Source organism: Telopea speciosissima, chromosome 1, assembly GCF_018873765.1.
Source record: "Telopea speciosissima isolate NSW1024214 ecotype Mountain lineage chromosome 1, Tspe_v1, whole genome shotgun sequence".
In the NCBI taxonomy this organism is placed as follows: Eukaryota; Viridiplantae; Streptophyta; class Magnoliopsida; order Proteales; family Proteaceae; genus Telopea; species Telopea speciosissima.
Window position 1 is genome coordinate 27744145 of NC_057916.1, and position 6000 is coordinate 27750144.

A 6000-nucleotide genomic window follows, 5' to 3' on the forward strand; every position below is an offset into this window, starting at 1 on the left:
GGAAGACAGTTTTTTTTGGGAGTTCACACTTAGATTTTTCTCACTTACATCATTGATAACATTGACAAACAACTATTTCAACTCTTGAAGATATATGGTAAAGTGTTTTATTTATTTATTTATTTTTTTTTTTGAGGGGGGGGGGGGGGAAGTTAGGTCGTTGCAAAGTATGTGACCTATGTAGATGAATCTCAAGAATGACATAGGTACGATGAGATATGCATCTTAAGTAACCAAAGCAGCATGTTCAATCCTCTGTGGGTTGGTAATAACATGTTTAGTGCCCTTTGCATTAGATATAAAGATCCTATTGCTCACTTAGAAAACCCTGTCCAAGGAGGCCAGTTCAACGGATAAGCCCTTCATGAATAATTTTTTTTCTTCATTTCTTTGAATAATTGGAAAGTAATTTCTTTTATTTATTTCTTTGAATGATTTGAAAGAATAGTAGCTGTACAATGTTATGAGAAACACTTAGAAGATCAAACGATTGAAATTCATATGATCAAGGTGACTTTTCATAACATCATCTTAGGCGAACTTTAGGCTTGTGATAAGTAATTAGTGCCCTAGACCTATGCTCCATAATATGTACTATCTAAATGTGTTTATCAACTCGGTGCTAGTTGGTGAGGCTCTTGCTATTAGGGAAGGTCTATTGGAGGCTATATCTGAAGGCACTTATCGGCTCATAGTGGAAAGCGATAACCGGGAACTCAAAGAACTCTTTCCCATCATCATCATCATCATTATTATTATTATAATAGTACTCCATGTGTTTTACAAGGAAATGAATCTCCCATCCTATCTCACGTACTCCTTCGACTTAGCCTCCATGTGAAGGCTAGATTTGATTTTGGGTCATTGACACAATTAGCAAGAGAACTTACTAAACATCTAGCCATGTGAAGCGTAGATTTGATTTAATGTGTTGATTGAGACAGCATATAATTTGTTGAAGGCTAGATTTAATTTGTTGATTTAATAGTCCTCCATGTGTTCTCTCTCTCTCTCTCTCTCTCTCTCTCTCCTTTACTTGATGAACAATTCATCATTTTGTTTTATCCTTTTTTGGGGTTTCAACTGGTTGATTGACCTTGACTGAATAGCATTCTAATAAGAGGACCATAAATCAAATATTTATGCATTTGCATCTTTTATTTTTCTTGTGAAACATAATTATAGGATCCTTGGTTTTTTTCCACTAAAATTTTCCCATTTTGAGGGAAGAACACAAAACAATATTTAGTTCCATAAGATGTAAATAGGAGTAACAACTGTGATATGTTGTGGGTATCTAGTTTTGCCACATGGAAAATTGGATGGTGCCTAAATTTTCAATAGATTATGTGGGAAAATAAATCATTGGAAATTTTAGGACTACGAAGAGGGTGCATGGACATACATGAAGGTTAAATGATAGGATTTGAGGTTGAAAGCTTGACACATGGCCAATCTAAACCATTCCTTAGATAACCGATTGAATTGTCATATCAGCCTTCCATGTAACATAACTAGGTCTGCGCACCTATAAAACCTTTTGTCAAAAAAGATTCTATTGCAAATTCATTTGTTCTTTTTTTTATTTTTTTTGGTCCTTCTAGGAATCACTATGCTTTGTGAAGTATACTGCTTCACTATTTACAACTTGACCACATGGGTTAGTCCATGTTATAGAGGACCCTCATATACTTCAATGACCAAATTTTAGTCCAAAATAAGCAAGCACAGTACGTCGTTCAAACTTTTAGTAAAATTTCCAAAATGCCATCAAATGGAGATGACTATAAAATATAAAATTACATGTTTTGCAATTTTAATTAATTCGTCTACTCATTTTGAGCTGAAATTGTACCAATGAGGTGCTTGTCTTATCTATTATAACATGGATTGACCCATATACTACCATGTGGCAAAAAACGAAGCGTTATACTTCACTAGGCATAGTGACCGGGAAGAAAATGCTTTGTTTTTTTTTTTTTATAGGGAATTTGAGAGAGGAGATTGCTCAAAGTCAAAACTAATTCCAAGTAGTTATAAGGTTTTAAGAATTACTTGATTATTAATTGTTAGCTAAGACAAATTATGTGTTCAAAATCTCCTTGGGCCCTAACTATCAAACCACAAAAAAAAAAAAAAAGGACAAATTATGTGGTGGTCACTTTTAGATTTTTCTCACCATCATCAATGACAACATTAACAAATAATACTAAATTTCAATTCTTGAAGATATATGGTAAGTTTTGTTGGTGCAAAGTATGTGACCAACATAGACGAATTTTATGAGTGACATAGCTGTGATGAGATATTCATCTTATGTAAATCAAAGCAGCATGTTCAATCCGCAGTAGGTTGGTAATGACATGTTTAGTGCCCTTTATATTAGATATAAATAATTTTTTTTTAATTCACTCGACACGTGGTGTACACGCACACAACATACACACACACTCTCTCTCTCTCACTCACCTTCTGTCTATCCAATATGTCATGTGACATAATTTGGGGTTCCCTCTCATTTTTTAGAGATTTAAGGGATTTTTTTATTGACACCCTTCAAGGTGATAAATAATTTGTAATCCTACTTTTTTTATTCTTATCGTATGGCATACGATTCTTTTACAATGAGAGTAATAATATCTATTCACATGTGTATTTGAAAAATATGCATGACAATGACACCTTTAAATGACATAATGATATATCACTTTCAGTTTATTTTTGAAAATCTTTTCATATCCATATTTTAAAGAAAATTTTAAAATAAAACAAAGGTCAAATAAAAGAAGGTGTTAAGTTCTAACCCCACCCCCTAATTTTTTTTATTGAAGTCTTGTGGAAAAATGTTCCGGCCAAAAATTAAGAGAAGCAAAGAGGTTGGGCTAGTAGTCTTTGTTGTTTAGACTTTAGGGCCAAAGGTAGGGTTTGGCGGAATTGGTTCAAGGATCCGAAGTAGTAAGTGCCCCATAACCGTTTAAAATATCCGTTACCCTCACAAGGTGATTCCGGGTTTATCTTTTTTTTTTTTATATTTTTTTTGTCCTTCATTTTTCATAATATTGACTTTCATTTGAAAAAATTGTGTCACAATGTTTACCCTCATTGAAAAGAAAGAGGCTATAAAAAAGAAAAAAAAATTTCCTGCTACACTAATAGCAAGAATGTTCCTGCTACAAGGCTAACAGCCAAGGAAATGGAATAATTCACTTTCCCTTTGGGTTCATAAATACCCTCTTAGGTTTTGGTATTTTCTAAACTACCCTTTAAGATCCCATTTCCTTGGCTGCCAACCGTGTAGCAGGAACATTCCTGCTAATAGTGTAGCAGCAAAATTTCATCCATAAAAATGGGAAGGGGGTAGAAGTGCCTTTCCATATGGGAAGGCGAGGCGAGTTATTTTTCCCATATAAAAAAAATATTTGACACCTTGAAGGGTGCAAACATTTGGGGTTTATATGGCAAGCCAGTAGAATAGATAACGAAACAAAATATTTTTAAGGGTTTTTTCCAAATGCCCCCCCTCAAATTACCCATACATACACATGCACCCCTACTTTCCAAACTTTGTAACACTCTAGTCTGGTCCATTAGTTTGGGATGTTAGTCATTAGTTTCAGGGAATCTAATGATCAAAATGCCCTTATGATAAAAACCCACCAAAATTAAGAGTAAAGTGAGCAAATTACCCTCATCTTCCCCAAATCGTTTACGGTTTGAAACTGAAAATCGAATAAACCTCTTTCTGATGAGAAAGCTGGCACAAACACGACAAACAACCCCTTCCCAGCTATGTCCGTTTGTAACGTTTAGGGTTTGAAACTTGAACCATTTCTATTGAGAAGGATTTCAGTTTCAAACCCTAAACTCTGCAACTTAAACCATTTCTGTTGAGAAGGATCAATTGAAGGGAAACTCTGCAACTTGAACCATTTTTGTTGAGAGGATCAAGCTCAATAGTCTCAACGATCCGCCATCCTACTTCATTAAAGTCGAAGGTGACCGAGAAATAGCTTAATGGTTGAGTCATCAATGGGGGCTCTTGTGCCATCAGTGAAGTCAGAGTTGAAATCTTTGTTAGCGGTGTAAGTATCATTGGAGGCAGTTGACGAAGCTGCAACAGTAGGACGTGAAGAAGCTGCACCAACAGCGGCAACAGCAACGATGGCGGAGACGGTCATGGCTGATTTTGATAAGGACTTCATGTGTCAGATATGCATGTAGATCATCAAAGATGCTTTCCTCATGGCTTGTGGTCATAGTTTCTGCTACATGTGTATTATCACTCATCTCCACAACAAGAGCAAATTGTCCATGTTATGGTCAAAGAGGTTTATTCGATTTTCAGTTTCAAACCCTAAACGATTTGGGGAAGATGAGGGCAATTTGGTTACTTTATTCTTTAATTTTAATGGATTTTAATTATAAGGACATTTTAATCATTAAATTTCCTCAAACTAACGTCTAATGTCCCAGACTAACGAACTAAATTAGTGTGTTACAAAATTTGGCAAGTAGAGGTGCATTTAGAAATAGTGAAAGTTCTGTGAAAGTTCAGAGTTGCATTTGTACGTGAGGGGGCCATTTGAAAGAAAAACTCTATTTTCAATCCCACGAAAGAATTTTTTGGTAGAATCACAAGAAAGAATGAAAGTATATTTAATATGAACAGAAAATGTGAAAGGAAAATGCAGACTGACAACTGGATTCAATTCATTGGTATTGAATTGATGATCGTGAGAAGAATTTTTTTGGTCATGGGATCTTCTGCGTACATTGAGGTCGATTTCCTCTCTCTCTCCACCAAGGAACCCTGCTGTCACAAACTAGTTATCTAATCTAGAATAGAATAGAACAGTTAAATCCGAATCTCTCTGTCGTAGTTTTTTTTTTTGGTGAGAATCTCTCTGTCGTGGTGGAGCCAAGGATTTAAAACACACAAGCCGGAGTTGGATTTGGTCGTTCCCTATTTGGATTCAGGGTTTCGGAGACTCGGAATCATCTAAAAATACCCTAGAATCGGTCATGAGATCTGAAAACTCAGCGTTTTAATGGTTTTGGACAAAAAATAATTGTGTCAAATCAATCAGAATCAGGATTGATGATGGCAGATCTAATCTAAATCGGATCCGGAGAGGTTCCTCTCCAGGGAGCTAAGCGCCCAGAGCACGCCTAGGTGGGTGTCTATGGGTGGGGTTATGTTGTACACATTTCAACGTATGTCTAGGGATGTGGATCACAGCCTAACAATTGAATGCTCCCTGAACGTGCTAGGCTCCTTGAAGACGAGCTCAATTTATCTAAATCGGCCAACTCAATTGATTTGATTTCAATTTTTTTAAAATGATGCACGAAGCTATAAACTTGGTTAAGTACTCACTCAGTGTTTGGCAAAATCAAAAAGCAAAAGAGAGAAGAAAAACATGGTGGCTGCTGGTCATATTGGCCTAAATCCTAGGAGAGATCGCTTGTTCGATCCCACCAATCGAATGCTTGATATCCTATGATTCATCATTTTCCCACTATGTCGGCAAAACCAAAGAACGACAAGAGAAAAAGAAGAAAACAATAAAACCAAAAAAATATGATGGCTGATGGTTGTGATAGAACGCTGGCCGAAGTCCTAAGAAGAGATTGCTTGTTCGATCCAACCAATCGAATTCTTGACATTCTAAAATTCTCCCTTTTCCCCCACCCCCAAACCTCACTTCCCTGCCGCCCTTCTAGCGGCTTATTGCCCTCGACAGCAATGACAGAAAGAGAAAGAAAAAAAAAATCAAATTCAATTCCTCATAAAGGAATTAAGGATTAGGTTATCGTTTTGTTGTTTTTGGCTGTTTTTGTTGTTTGTGGTGGACTGAATCCCACCGGCCATAATAATACCACATGCATCATATTTTAAAAATTGCCAAACATGTCATGCATGACACATTAATTTGAATTGGCTTTTCAGATTTGTGTTGTGTAAGTTGATTTAATAATATTAGGGTTACAAGTAGTTGT